Source organism: Chlorocebus sabaeus, chromosome X, assembly GCF_047675955.1.
Source record: "Chlorocebus sabaeus isolate Y175 chromosome X, mChlSab1.0.hap1, whole genome shotgun sequence".
Taxonomy (NCBI): domain Eukaryota; kingdom Metazoa; phylum Chordata; class Mammalia; order Primates; family Cercopithecidae; genus Chlorocebus; species Chlorocebus sabaeus.
Genome location: NC_132933.1, coordinates 35,465,288 through 35,479,915, shown reverse-complemented (window position 1 = coordinate 35,479,915; position 14,628 = coordinate 35,465,288). Strand labels below are relative to the sequence as shown.

The 14,628-nt window shown below is 39.9% G+C and overlaps 1 protein-coding gene across 6 annotated transcripts in view; it reads right to left on the bottom strand.

The window, feature by feature from the left end:
• The window catches only part of KLHL13 (kelch like family member 13), a 193,423-nt gene extending 180,086 nt beyond the window's left edge, over nt 1-13,337 (bottom strand). For 2 of the 6 annotated variants that reach the window (XM_008019533.3, XM_008019535.3), the window contains exon 1: nt 13,035-13,337. The gene's annotated coding sequence lies outside the window, so the exon portion shown is untranslated. The remainder of the gene's footprint in view (nt 1-13,034) is intronic. The other 4 variants (XM_037989075.2, XM_037989078.2, XM_073013438.1 and 1 more) reach the window with 3 other exon arrangements.
• Nucleotides 13,338-14,628: the final 1,291 nt, after the last annotated feature.

The following is a 14,628-nucleotide window of genomic DNA, read 5'->3' as shown; positions in this document are numbered from 1 at the left end:
TGAAATCACTACACCTTTGCCATACATGGCAAAGCAGAAATTCCATCTATGCAAATAAAAAATATACTTAAGATTCACAGGAAATCATTTTATCAACTCACTTTAATTTCAACTAAAACTACTTTGACCCCTGAGTAGAAACAACCCAAGTATATAATAGGCATTTAAAAATACCCAAAAAGTGTAAAATGACGTTTCAAGATCATTCTGAAAGAAAAATTCAGTAAAATTAAAAGTAGGAAAAATCATAAAAAGAAAAAGAGAACAACCTAAGATTAACTCATTTTAAAAGACACTTATGTTCTTTAGGACATTTAATTATGTCTGAAGGTCATTTTTTAATAATAGAAGGAGATAGTAATTATTTAGTCTGAAAGATACACTGACTATAGCCTATTACTTTATTGAAGACCTGGGAACAGCCTGCCTCCCCCAACACACACACAGATGTTTGGTTTGGTAACTCCCACTGGACAGAAACACAGTCCTTGACTATGAACACTAACTGTATGTTTTTTGAAGTCTAAATAGCTGAAAAGTCAGTGGCCAAACGTTTTTTAATTCCAGTTGTTTCATACTATCTGTACACAGTATCATGGAATACATTTTATAAGATATTTTTTAGCCACATGCAGTTGCTCACACCTGTAATCCCAGTACTTTGGGAGGCCAAGGTGGGAGGACCACTTGAGCCCAGAAGTTCAAGAACAGCCTGGGCAACATACCGAGGCCTCATTTCTACTTAAAAAAAAAAAAAAAAAATTGCTAGGCATGGTGATGTGTGCCTGTGTTCCCAGCTACTCAGGAGGCTGAGGTGGGAGAAACATTTGAGCCCCAGAGGTCAAGTCTGCAGTAAGCTGTGATCATGCCACTGCATCCTAGCCTGGAAAACAGGATGAAGCCCTGTCTCAAAAAAAAAAAAAAAAAAAAAAAAGACATTTTCCACAACACACCACCCCAATACTATGCCCCAGCCAAACAAAAAGTGTGGGAGAGTTGCTTTTACCTCAATCATCTGTCCACTAGTAACCTATGTCAGGTATAACCGTTAGAAGTATTTAAAAATATCAGTGTATACACATAAAATTTCTCAGAAATCTTTGGCTCTGGCCCATTATAGAGCATACACAGACAAGGAGGCAGCCACTCATACTAGTGGGTTTAGCAGTTCTGTTTTAAATACAAGTCTGGCTTTGCTATTTAGAACTAAGATCAATACCTTTATGACAAATACAAATATACAATCAACTTGAATTGAGAATTCAAAGTTAGATCAATCCATAATCCCTTGAAAGACTGTCACCGATCAAAATTAAATTAAAAGGAGGAAGAGCTCTACAGCAATTTGGAGCTAGACTGCAGAAAAACGGCATGAGGTCTGTTAGACGGAGCATAAATCACGAACATTTTGATAGAGAAGCAGTAGTATCAACAGACACACTAGTTCCATCCTCTTTGTGGCCACATTTGTTTCAAAGCAAGTTTCTCTTTTTGAGGTGACGAAAATGTTCTAAAATTGTGGTGACAGTTGCTCAGCTCTGTGAGTATACTAAACACTACTGAATTACATTAAACAGGTAAATTGTATGATGAGTGAATTATATCTTAGTAAAGTCGTTAAATATTTTTTTCAACACACGATTGTGAAGTCAAATATTGTACACAAAAACAGAGCTCTGATTAGCTGCCAGTAAAAAGATTCCCAATTTGTTTTAACCTCTAAAGTTTTTTTCCAGTTTAAAATAAACACGCCCACACACACATATACAGACATGCACCTGTGCACACACACATGCACATATGTACACATAGCTTTGGGCATTAAAATATTCAGAAATATGTTCCTTGCTTTTCAATAAGACCTCCTTGAAAAGTGCCTTCTTCAAAATATCTTTCCAACTTTAACACCCTCATCTGATCATTTCTCTGTATTTCTCTAGAATCTGTTTTCTAACATGCCTTTTTTAAAATATCATGCTCTCTTATATAATGGCTTCTGTCAGAGACAGAATGAAAGGAAGTGTTGTGGTTAAAAGCATAGACTCAAGAATCAGACTACATGGATTTTATTCCTAGCTCTTATATTTATTAGGTGTGTAACCACAGGCAAGTTATCCAGCATCTATGTGCCTCAGTTTCCTCATCTGTAAAGTGGAGCTAATAATAGTTCCTACCTCATCATATTGTTATGTGGTTTAAATGTATCAATGCATCAGATGCAATTGGAAGGGTCCCAGGCTCATAATGAGTGCAATAATTATTTATTAGTCACTGGCTGGTTGGTAATAATATTAGTATTGGCCGATATCAAATTGACTCATGTTCTCTGTTGCCCCTGGCAAGATTATAACCTACTTCAGGGCAGTGAATACATTTTCTACCTCCTAGTAGAGTGCTTAACGTATAATTGCTTGTTCATAAATGTTTACGTGGATACTGTACCTATATGATACCAAAAGTACTTATAAAATTCTTACTAAATCCAAAACTCATTTTGATAAATACCAAATTGTGCAAGAAAGTGTATAGGTATAGAATGTAGGTATCACAACTACTGACATTTTGCTTTAACCCCATCAATTGAAAGGCTACAGATATTAAAGGATCCTTTGGGCTAAAGAGCTTTTAATATCATTAGTACAAAAGCATTGGATTAGAAACTAAAGGCCTACTCTTAGCTCCACCTCACAGGATGCAACTCTTCTGCAATTTACTTAAACTCACTGTGCATATTCCACAGGAATAAACAGAATAAGGACAGTTAATCATGCTTCAAAAGAAAGATGCTCTAAAAATAAAGGGTATTATCTTTATTTAAGGTTTCAGCTAATGACCTAATGGTAGAGTAAGTCTAATTTTTCTAAAATATATATATATATATATATTTGACTATTGTCTTTTTATCATCAAATGATACTGAGAATGATCGCTATCTATAAATGTAGGTATCACTGCTAATAAATATTTCATCAATATAGTGAGCTAAGCTTTTCAAGCACTTGGATATACATTATCTTAATAACAGTCACAAAAACCTGTGAATATACAGTATATGACCAATGTGTTACCTGGTCTTTTCCCTTCTGTGCACCTGTGGCATTTCATAACCAAGGATTATCTGTCTCATCATTTGTCTGACATTGGAACCAAAGGGCATCATGTAAGTAAGTAGGAAAGATACATTCATGTACTTTCAACTTAAAAGATGAGTCTATCCCTCCAACATCTAAAGCTGTTCTCAATACTCCATTTAGACTTATCCATTCATCAAAGCTACTATCAAACTTTTATCTCCTCTTAAAGTATTATTTGATTTGTTATTAGAGTAATCATGATAAAAACTTGAAATAACCATAACAACTCAAAATCCATAAAAAGACATTATTCACAACAGAATTATACCTCTTCTCAATGACTTAACTATTACAAATGCTTCAGTATTTTCTTCTTTGGCGACTTAAAATCTGGAACAATTAGCGATAAATCAGAAAAATGTGTGACCTCTGTGATTATCAGAAGACCAAATGTTTTCATGTTTAAAAGACAACATTGTTCATAGTATACATTATCCTGCATATCCCTTTTCCTTCAAAATAGATATTAAAATTTAAAATCCTATTAAACCAAACAGTATCACATTTAAATAAATATTGGGTTAATTGTATTAAAAACTGACATTTTTCCTGGATTCAATGTGATGCCATATTTGAGTAAGTAATAAGCCAAGCATTCACCGTAAACTTTCTCGTCTGCCAGAAAACTAGTGTTACTTCTAAACAGTCTACTCACCACTTACGAGATGTACATTCGAAAAATAGCATTCCAGCTAGGATTAAGACAATATAAACAAAGAAGACACACAATATCCCATTTCTGCTTCATATATGATTGGCAAAGCTCCTATAGTATGCTCTAAGTTATCAACTAATTCAGCCACAAATCGATGAAAATAGTCAATAATAAGTAAAGTTATATTTCATATGTGGCTTAAGTGTGCTTAGCACTCTATATACGTTATTAATTTAATCCTTAAACTAGATGAGATAGTTTACAAGGGAGATAAACAAGGTTCAGAGAGGTGAAGCAAGTTGCCCAACAAGAGGCAGTCAGGATTTCAACCCAAGCCTATGATTCCAAGGTTCAAGATCATAGCCATTAAGCTCTACTGCCTTTCCACTAAGAAATATCCAAGAGTGAGGCCAGGTGCAGTGGCTCATGTCTGTAATCGCAGCAAATTGGGAAGATGAGGATTGCTTGAGCCCAGGACCAGCCTGAGCAACATGGTGAAACCCTGTCTCTACAAAAAATACATAAAATTAGCCAGGCATGGTGGCATGCATCTGTAGTCCCAGCTACTTGGGAGGCTGAGGTGGGAGGATCAGTTGAACTTGGGAGGTTGAAGCTGTAGTGATCCTTGACTTTGCACCACTGCACTCCAGCCTGAGTGACAGAGTGATACCCTGTCATCTTAAGAGAAAAAAGAAACATCCAAGAGTGGAACAGAAAACTTTGTTGAAATGATCTTTAGAAATGTATCGCCATTTTTTAAAAGTGGGACCAAGAAACAAAACTCTACAAGCTACAAGCAAAACTCTTATCTCCTTTTACTGAACAGACTGTAAAAGCACTTCACACGTAGACTATAAAGACCATCCATTAATCACAATCCTCTATACCCATGTCCTTACAAGCTTTGAGCAGTAACACAACAATATAACAATGTCAGGCCCTGTGAACTATGTCTGGCATGGAACAACAACAATGAAAGTGGGACTGCAATAATGAAAATCAGTTGAAAGATTTAGTGTTTGACTTACTCCATTTACTTTCATCCCCTTTCTTCATTGCCTTTTTCTTCTTCATCTTTCTCATCTGGAGCAAATTAAACCATCACGTTGTAACAGGCATTCCTCCAATGCTCTGCTGGCCTATTTTCAAAACCATCTCAAACTGTAGAAACCTTTTATCAACCTCAAAGCACATAATCCTTGACAACTTTCTTCTAGTATTAACTATTTCAGTGGCCAGCAATTAACAAAGCAATTTGTATCCTATGTTGTAAATGAAAGCAACTTTAAAGTTAGCAAAAGTGAACTTCAAATCAGTGAGACAAGCAAGTGTGCACAGAACAAGGCAAAGGTTTGACACCAAGAACTGTGCTGCTTTAAGTTCGTGGTCCTTGTGTTCGTTCTAATAACCTCTAACCCTTTTTTTTTTTTTTTTTTTTTTTTTTTAAACAAGTTCTCACTCCATCACCCAGACTGAAGAGCAGTGGTGTGATTATAGCCCACTGCAACCTTGAACTCCTGGGCTCAAGGGATCCTCCTGCCTAAACCTCCCAAGTAGTTGAGACTATAGGCATGTGCCTCCATGCCCAGCTAATTTTTTAATTTTTTGTTGTTGTTGTTGTTCTTATAAAGACAGGGTCTCGCTTTGTTGACCAGGATGGTCTTGAACTCCTGGGCTCAAGCAATGCTCCCGCCTAAGCATCCCAAAGTGTTGGGATAACAGGAGTGAGCCACTGCGTCTGGCCTAATAACCTCTAATCTTAAGATATCATTCCCTAGGCAGGTCCTTCATAGTCACCCTTAGCCATTACCCACCAACATTAAAAACTGTAAGAACTCAACACATGTTTAGATTTAGACCATTAGACCAAGGGTAGCCAATATGTACCCTTGAAATTGCGCAACAGAGAAAAACATTAATATCCATTAACTTTTCCACAGGTCATCATGGGAATTTATGGCTATGAAAATGTTTGGGTGTTTGACTAAAAGAACAGATTCGGGCAGTATAGCACCACCTCAGTGTTTTCCAAAGGGTCATCTCAGGGTTACCACAGCTGTCCTTGTAAGCAGAGACTTTCTCTGAAATATTGGGGTTTACCTCAAATTTTCTATGAATATTGCGTTCTAAGGCAAATTCATGTATCTGAATTTGCTTAAAGATTTTTAAATAGCTACCAGTTAACGTTCTCCTAAATCTCTGTGTAAAACAGATGCTTCAAGAAAATACAAGCTGCTTTATTTTGCGGCTCCTGGGCGCACTACCTTGTCACCACCCTGCTCAATCAGTACATGTGCTCCACTTTGAAGGACCCAAAGTAATGGAGAGAGCACTAGATAGAGATTCTATTTGTTTAGACTAGCACAATGCTTGGAACATAATAGGCACTTAATAATTATTTGTTGAATGAATTGGCAGGATGGTTTCAAGGACTAGTTTTCAACTGCAAGAAAATTGCAGAAAAAATCCTTCGAGACATATAATTACTAGCAACCCCACAAAAGTAAAGAAAAAAAAAAAACAGGCCAGGTACGGTGGCTCATGCCTGTAATCCCAATACTCTGGGAGGCCACGGCATGAGGATCACTTGAGGCCAGGGGTTCAAGACCAGCCTGGGCAGCATAGTGAGAACTCATCTCTACCAAAAACAAAAACTTAAGAAAATATACCAATTGTATATTGGTAAAGAACAAGAAAATCCATTTTGTTTTAGTTTAGTCAGAAAAGAAAATGCTGTCAAGATGTTATATAAAGATAATACCGTGGGGGGTTGTGTTAAGATAATTAAAACCCAGTTCATATCATGGACACCAAGAAGAGTTTTCAATTAACTCTTGGGTTTTCCTTTGCATGTTTTTAATCTTAATGATGTCAAGTTTACAGAAGAAAATAAAGAATTGTAACGCACACTCATGTTCCCATGTAACCAAGCAGGGCGCTGGGGCTAAGGAAGGTCAGGAATCATGTCTCATTTGTTTTCTACCTTTCTCTTGCTTTTTTTTTTTTTGTTGTTGTTGTTGTTGTTGTTGAAATTGAGTCTCACCCTGTCACCAGGCTGGAGTGCAGTGGCATGATCTTGGCTCACTGCAACCTCTGACTCCCTGGCTCAAGCGATTCTCCTGCCTCAGCCTCCCGAGTAGCTGGGATTACAGGCACATGCCACCACGCCCAGCTCATTTTTGTATTTTTAGTAGAGACATGGTTTCACCATGTTGGCCAGGATGGTCTCGATCTCCTGATCTCATGATCCACCCGCCTTGGCCTCCCAAAGTGCTGGGATTACAGGCGTGAGCCACCATGCCCGGCTTTCTCTTGCTTTTAATACAGATTTCTATACACATTAGCAGTTCAACAAATGTTCAACAACTACAAAAAAAAAAATAAGTGTCTAATCACATTAAATAAATTCTTAACTGAATTTCTTACCCTCACCCCCACAAAAGACTCTCTTGTACTAAAGAAGCATAGTTTGGTTTAAATAACAACAGAAAAACAAAAAGTAAAGTGCTCTGAATGGTATCAGATGACAGTACCAACAGACGAGTCTTGGCTCATTTCAATTACATGACCCTGCCATATCTATTTCCCTATGACATGAGGACCATTCAGCGAGTCCTCTATTCACAGAGTTACTGCATGAGTCAATCAGTACATATTTACATGGTAACTATTATGAGCAAGCTATTGTGGAAAGATAAAGTAGTTTATTTACCTCCCTAATCACCACCCACAGCAACAACATACTATGTGCAAGGCCCTGATTTAAGCAGTTTACTGCAAGGTGTACAATCTCATTTAAAAATCTTGGTGCCAGATGTGTTTCTGAATTTAGAAATGTCCAAACCTTTAGACAGGAAATAAACTTCATATACCATATGTTATGTAATACACCATTAGGGTCTATGGTGCAACCCCATAAACATATTAGCAATTCTATAGCAAAACAAAATAAAGATCAACATTAAGTAGAATAAAGACTATAAATACCCTATGCCAGTTTAACTCAGGTTTTGCCACCACATGAGTTTTGGCATCTAAGTTACCAAATAACATTTTTATCAGTTTTCAGAGCTTTTGAAATTTAAAAATTGCAAACAAATTGTGGGCCTAGGCCGGGGGAGGTGGCTCACGCCTGCAACCCCAGCACTTTGGGAGCCCAAGATGGGTGGACCACCTGAGGTCAAGAGTTTGAGACCAGCCTCGCCAACACGGTGAAACCCGTCTCTACTAAAAATAAAGAGTTAGGCCAGGAGCAGTGGCTCACGCCTGTAATCCCAACACTTTGGGAGGCTGAGGCGGGTGGATCACGAGGTCAGGAGATCAAGACCATCATCGCTAACATGGTGAAACCCCGTCTCTACTAAAAATACAAAAAATTAGCCTGGCATGGTGGCACGCACCTGCAGTCCCAGCTACTCGGGAGGCTGAGGTAGGAGAATCGCTTGAACCCGGGAGGCAGAGGTTGCAGTGAGCCGGGATCATGCCACTGCACTCCAGCCTGGGCAACAGAGCCAGACTCTGTCAAAAAAAAAAAAAAAAAAAAGAAAGAAAGAAAGAAAGAAAGAAAGAAAGAAAGAAAGAAAGAAAGAGAGAGAGAGAAAAAGTGGGCCTAGCTAATTCATGTAATCTTTGCAAGTACCATAAGAGGCAAGTTCTATTATCCCTTTTTTACATATAAGATAACTGAGGTACAGAGAGGTTTACTAACTCACCCAGTGTCCCACAACTATTAAGTCTCCTAGCTGGAATTGAAACCTAGGTGGCCTAGCTCCAGAGCTTGAACTCTGAACAAGTATGCTCTACAACCTCTCTCAGAAACCACTTCAGAACACCAGACAAACACATGAAAAGTAAAACAGTATTAAAGGATCTAACATCAAAAAATTAATAGGAGAAACATCACAAGACAGCATTAATTCATTATTCAATAACTATTTATAAAGTGCATATCATGTGCTGGGTGCTCAGAATACAACAGTGAGCGAACCAGATAAGGTCTAGGTCGCCTTCATGAAGCCAGAGGCAAGTGGGGAGATGGCCAGGCATCAAAATAAGCATAATTATGACACAACAGGGCAAGTGCTGTTCACCTTCAGATGGGGAGATCTAGTTCAATGAGGAACAGTGTAATAGGACCTGGGATTCGAAATGACAAGAAAGAAAGACATGGCATCCATTTGACAAGCACCTACTGTGCACCTACTCTATGCCAGGAATAATGCTAAGCACAAAAGTTCCAAACTGGGGAAAATCAGTTTAAACCAATAGAGATTTGTGAAAGAGAATAATAAGGACATATGGGAAAGTAGGCTGGGATCAAATCACGGAGGATCCTTGCTTGAGTGGCTCAGTTAAGGAGGAAGTTGACCCTGCAGGCACTGATCAAGGTTATTTTGCATGTTATTCCCCCACAATATTAGGATTTACTCCTATGGAATGTCAATAATCATCTGCATTCCTATTTGGGACCAACTAGACCTCAAAGCTGGATTGCTTTCAAGGAAGGGCTTAGGGCAATAAATTCATTGAGGCTTCAGGAAACACAGTAGCCCTAATCTCTCAAGGAATAAAAGTATGGCCATTTGAAAATGTTGGAGAGGCAACAGGTAAAAGAAAATGATAAGCCCTTCTTAAAATTCCAAAGGCCCTTTCTAAAACCTAGGTTATTCCTTTATACACAAATAAAATGTCCAACCTTCCAAAGGAAACATTTCCATGAGAAAATAAGACATCATTCTTTGAAAAATAAATTCTTAAGTTGAACAATGATCTGATTTTTAATAAAGTTGGTGACAACTTACCTTGTAGCACAAGTCACAACGTGACAGTGGAAAGTAAACTGCCTTTTAACATACTCACCTCAGTGTTCCCATTCCCCCATCCCCTTACCTAAACAGAGTAGAGGAACTGGATTACATGATTATTTAGCATATTGATCATACAGTTTTTCTTTATTCTCAGGGATTAATATAAATGACTGAGTGAGTAGACATTCTATTTATCCTCTGCAAAACTTTTTTTTAATTTCCTTGGATAATTTTTTTAAGTCAATGACCTTCCCCAGGAAAGACTCTTCAGTGGCTTCCTATTGTCCTAAGAATCAAACCCAAATTCTTTCTCAGGACCTCCAAGTCCTATTTATCTGTTATTGAGCTGCTTCTAGGCTCTGTAACATCTTCTTTAATCACTACCAGCTCACTAGGATCCAGTCATGCTGACTTGCTTTCTGCTCTTCAAAAACACCAAGTCTCTTTTTCCCCCCTCAAGGCCTTGGCTCTTACTCTTCTCTCTGCAAGAATGTTATCTGGGGAATGTTCTCCCAGATCCTGACAAGGTAGGCCTATTCTCTCTTCTCTTTCAGGTCTCTGCTCAATCACCTTCTCTGAGAGGCCTTTTCTGACTTCCGACACTAAAATAGGCCCTTCCTAGTTATCTGTATCATATTCCCCTACTTATTTTCATTGCTGTTACTACAGTCTATAAGGATCTTCTTCATTTGTTTGCTCGTTTATTGTCTATATTCTCTGGTAGAATATAAGTACTGTGATACTCCACAAGAGCAAAGATCATGCTTTATGAGGTTTATCATTGTGCCTAATACACGGCCTTGGCACACAAGTACCAAATAGATTTTGTAAAATGAATTAGTAAATGAATGAATGATACAAAAAAACTGGTTGTTATGAATATCAGTAACTTGAGAAAGCCGTTTTTATAATTTTGAGATATTTTCTCTAGGGCTATTCATTTCTCTACAGTCTTTCCACATTTTCTGAAATAATTCCTGGAAATTTGTTGTATTATTTCATAGCAATAAAAATACATCGGTTTCAATCAGTGGATTTAAGAAAAAAATATTTTCAAGAGGTTTTAGTGGTTTACCAAACATCAATAAAAATCAAACAATTTGAAAATTGGTCCGTCTCATTTCACTACCGCAAGTCAAATTACATGAAGAAAGAGAATGTGAAATGTAAATAAAATGAGAAAGAAGATAATCCAATAAATAAGTGCAGTTTCATTTAGTAATAACAGAAATATCCAGTCTGATAATCTCTAGGTGTACCAGATGGACTATCAAACACATATTGAGTCATATTGAAGATTCAGAGCAAAATGCTTATGGCTAATTCACATCCACCTTTATTCTTTTCCTGGCAAATATAGTCTTACTATGCAATCACATTACTAGCAATCTTAGCTTAGATTTTGTATCAATAACAATCATGAAAAGAAAAAAGTAAGAAAATAGTATAAACTCTTTTCCTTGAAAAAGTTGTACGTTTTTATGTCTTTTGAGAATGGTTTGCTAAGAAAATTACAGATTTAGAAAGGTGGGCCTATTAGAGTAAAGTACCCTTTCCCTACTACATTCCATTTTTTAATAAACCTCAAGTAAACCCAGGAATTTACCAAACCAATTGGAAAACTACAAATTATCTGCAAGTTATCTAACTAAATGGATAAGCAATAGGCTTTACTTTTCTTGTGAAAACTACTTTCTTCAGAACATCAACTAACCCTTATATAATCACACAACACTTTCTGAAGTGTGTTTATAAAAATGGCAGATTAAAAACCTTGGGCTTTTTAATAATTGAAGCTCTTATTTATCTGTTTTTTAAATACATCATTTGATGTTGCAGCAGAAACTACTCTCATCTCACTGCCATAAGAAGTGCCACCGGGACAGTGAAATTTAGCCATTATCTTCATTCACAACCTGGTTTCTTCTGAGATTGCTGCCAATTAGTGCACACTGTGTCAATGGCAACACTAGGTCACACATCAGGCAAACAACTCTTTTACCGTTAAGTATGAGGCTATTAATAAGAACTTGCAGTGAAGGGAGCTAATATTTTTAGATGTAAAATGATGTCATAAATGCTGAATTATTTCATTTTTCTCAGTTTTTAAATTTGAACACTAGATACAGCCTATTTCCAAAAACACAGCTGCATATGTCAGCATGTGCTTGTTCACTGGTATTTGCCTCCACTGTGTGCTTCTCCATTCAGTTTTCTTCACACACTAATTACAGTATGGAAGTGACCAAATGAACCTCAGTATGGGAGCTAACACCACAACTACATGGGGAGAAAGTGATATCCCTAAGAGTGAGTAGTCTTTTTTGTAACTACGTGGTTTTAAAATACGCTGCTTTTAGACGGTTTATACAAATATGAAATCTACTGTTAAGAAACTGTGGCTTCAAAAATAATAATAAATTTTTTAAAAAGCAGGTGCTCTCCAGAGACAGTTTTAAATCCCAGCGTTTCTTAGTCTCTATTCAATGTGCTTAGTTGCCAGCCTATACTAACTTGAACGACTTTATCCCAAACCACTAAAGTCCTCTGACTACATTAAAACTATGAACATCCCAGTTTACAATTAGAGAAATGGAGCCAGGCATCACAAGCCCCACCAATCCTCTCTCTCAGGCCTGTTAAGCAGCCAGGGAAGAATCAGATTTAGGACCATGTACGAAAATTGCGTACAAACATATATACATACATTTTAAGTGACTATTGTTCTTGGGCTAAGTTAATGAAACCTAGAAAGAAACTTTAAAGTTCCCTAGCTGATATTTACTAAGGCTATTTAGTGAAGGGATGATCTCATCACTTTCAGTAAACTGTAGCCTAGACTATAAGCCTCCACGAAAATCATTAGTCAACTGTGATTAAACAAGCAAACAAAAAAAAAAGTCAAAATATTCAGAGCTGAAGACATTCAGAGCGAAGTTAAAAGCTTCAAGGAAGAAGAGGAGTGTGCTCCTGACTTGGGAGCCAGGACAGGAGCCTCCTAAGTTAGAAGCTTCTGAAGGAGAGATGGATTAGGAGGCACAAAGCAGAAACTGTTAGAGGGCAAGAGACAGTGGGGCCGGGGCGGGCAGAGGGACCCCAGACCGTCAGGGCAGCAACAGCGAGGCCCAGAGAAGAAAATCTTGGAGAGATGACAAAGAAGCACAGGAAAGCCGGCTTCTGGGGTCCTAGAAGAACCCAGGCGTCCGACGGAGCCAGAAGGACCGGGAGAACGGGATGCGAAGGTGTTAAGGATGAGGGCGCGCACCAGCACGCGGGAGAAAAAGAGGGGGCGGCGGGCAAAACGAAGCTGGTTCCCTGCTCCTCTGCTCCTCTGCCCCTGGTACAGATCGCAACTCCTCGCCGCGCGCCGCGCAGCGCCAGGTCCGGAGGCAGGGAAGCGGCTGATGGAGCCCCTGTGACTTCGGGACCCTGCCTCACCTTGCTCGCCGCGTCCTGGCGTCGCGCCGCTTGTCCGCCTGGTGCTGCGCTCCGAGGGCCAAAGAGGGAGTCTCGCGGCGCAGCCGGGGCTCCCTCCTGCTGCGAGGCACCAGCACCCGCACCTTCGCACCCTCTGCTAGTCCCGGCCACTTCACCCTGTCCTGGCGCAAGCGGAGAGCACGGACCCTAACCCGAATGCAGCTCCAGTTATTTTCAAAACTCCCCGTTCCAGGCTTCCCGGGAATAGGAGCTGAGCTACTGCGGCCGCAGCGGCAGAGCCTCCGCCTGACCTCACCAGGGTGTGGGGGGGACTGCTGAGGGAGGGGGGCGGGAACCCAGTTGGGGAGGGAGGGGGCAGTGGGGGGAGGGAGCGCGCGGGCGGGGGAAACATGGCGGCGGGGGTGGCCCCGGCAGCGCCTGCGCGGGAGGCAGGGTGGCGGGGAGCTGTGGCTAGGACAGTGTGTGGGGTCCCAACGGAACTCCCAGGCTGTAGCCAAAGCTTGACAGGGCCGGACCCTGAAGCTGAATGACCGCTAAGTGGCCCTCACGCCTCCGAAACCGGGAGGGTCGGGTGTGAGCCCACATGGCTTCTAGTGCCGGGAGGCAGAGAAAGTGAAAAGTGTCAAGTATCCAAGGACAACAGTGCAGCCGCCCCGGGTTAACCACTCCAAGGAGGTCCACCCGTGCATTCTGCCAGCCGTGGCCTCGGCCTCCTCATAGTCACGGTGGGGCCCCGGCAAAGGGTGTGCTCTGGAAGCGGTGCCACCTCACCTCAGTGGGGCCCACGTCTCAAAATAAGCCTGACCCAGGCTCTCACACAAATACCACTCTTCTAGAGGGATAAGCGCTTCATCCCTCCCCCTCCCTGCTGCAGTACACAACATTAAGAAAGAGGAAGGATAAAAACTACAAATAACTGTTTAACATTTTACTGAGCGTCTGCTATGAACCAAGCACTGAAGCTTCAACTTACCTAATTCACAGCTACTCTGTAAGTTACACACTATTGTCTCCATTTTACAAGTGACAAAACTGAGGTGTATAGGTTAAGCAAGTTGCCAGAGGTTACGTAAATAGTGACCGAGCGGGACTCAGGATCCCAAGCGGTGTGATTCTGGCACCCAGGCTCTTAACCATGCGACCTGCTTCCCAACTCTGGTGGGACTGCTCTTCTAAGTCAGAATCTTGATTCTGTTCTATCAGCCTAGCCCCCAACAAAAACCCCCGTCAAGCCTGTTTTTCCCCTTGCTTGTCTTCTATTCATTCTTTGCCTTCTTGACGGTTACAGCCTGGGGCCACCTTCTTACACCTCTTCCTTTGCCCTTCCTTGCCTTTCTACTTATAATTCCAGACTCCTCCTTGGGAAAATAAAGGGAGTTTGCTCTTAGCAACCACTTTAATCACTGTTGTGATTTTTTTCTTTGGCTGTTTTTTGTTGTTTTTTTTCTTAAGGAAGTGATGCGGTGAGTGTGGAATCTTTATGTTTTCTAGGATTTCTCCCTCTGGGATCTGAGATCTTCAACATTGCTGACTTTGTATTTCAACTTACATACACTGAAATTCTAGTAGAAGGTTTTAGGTAAATTTGAGAATA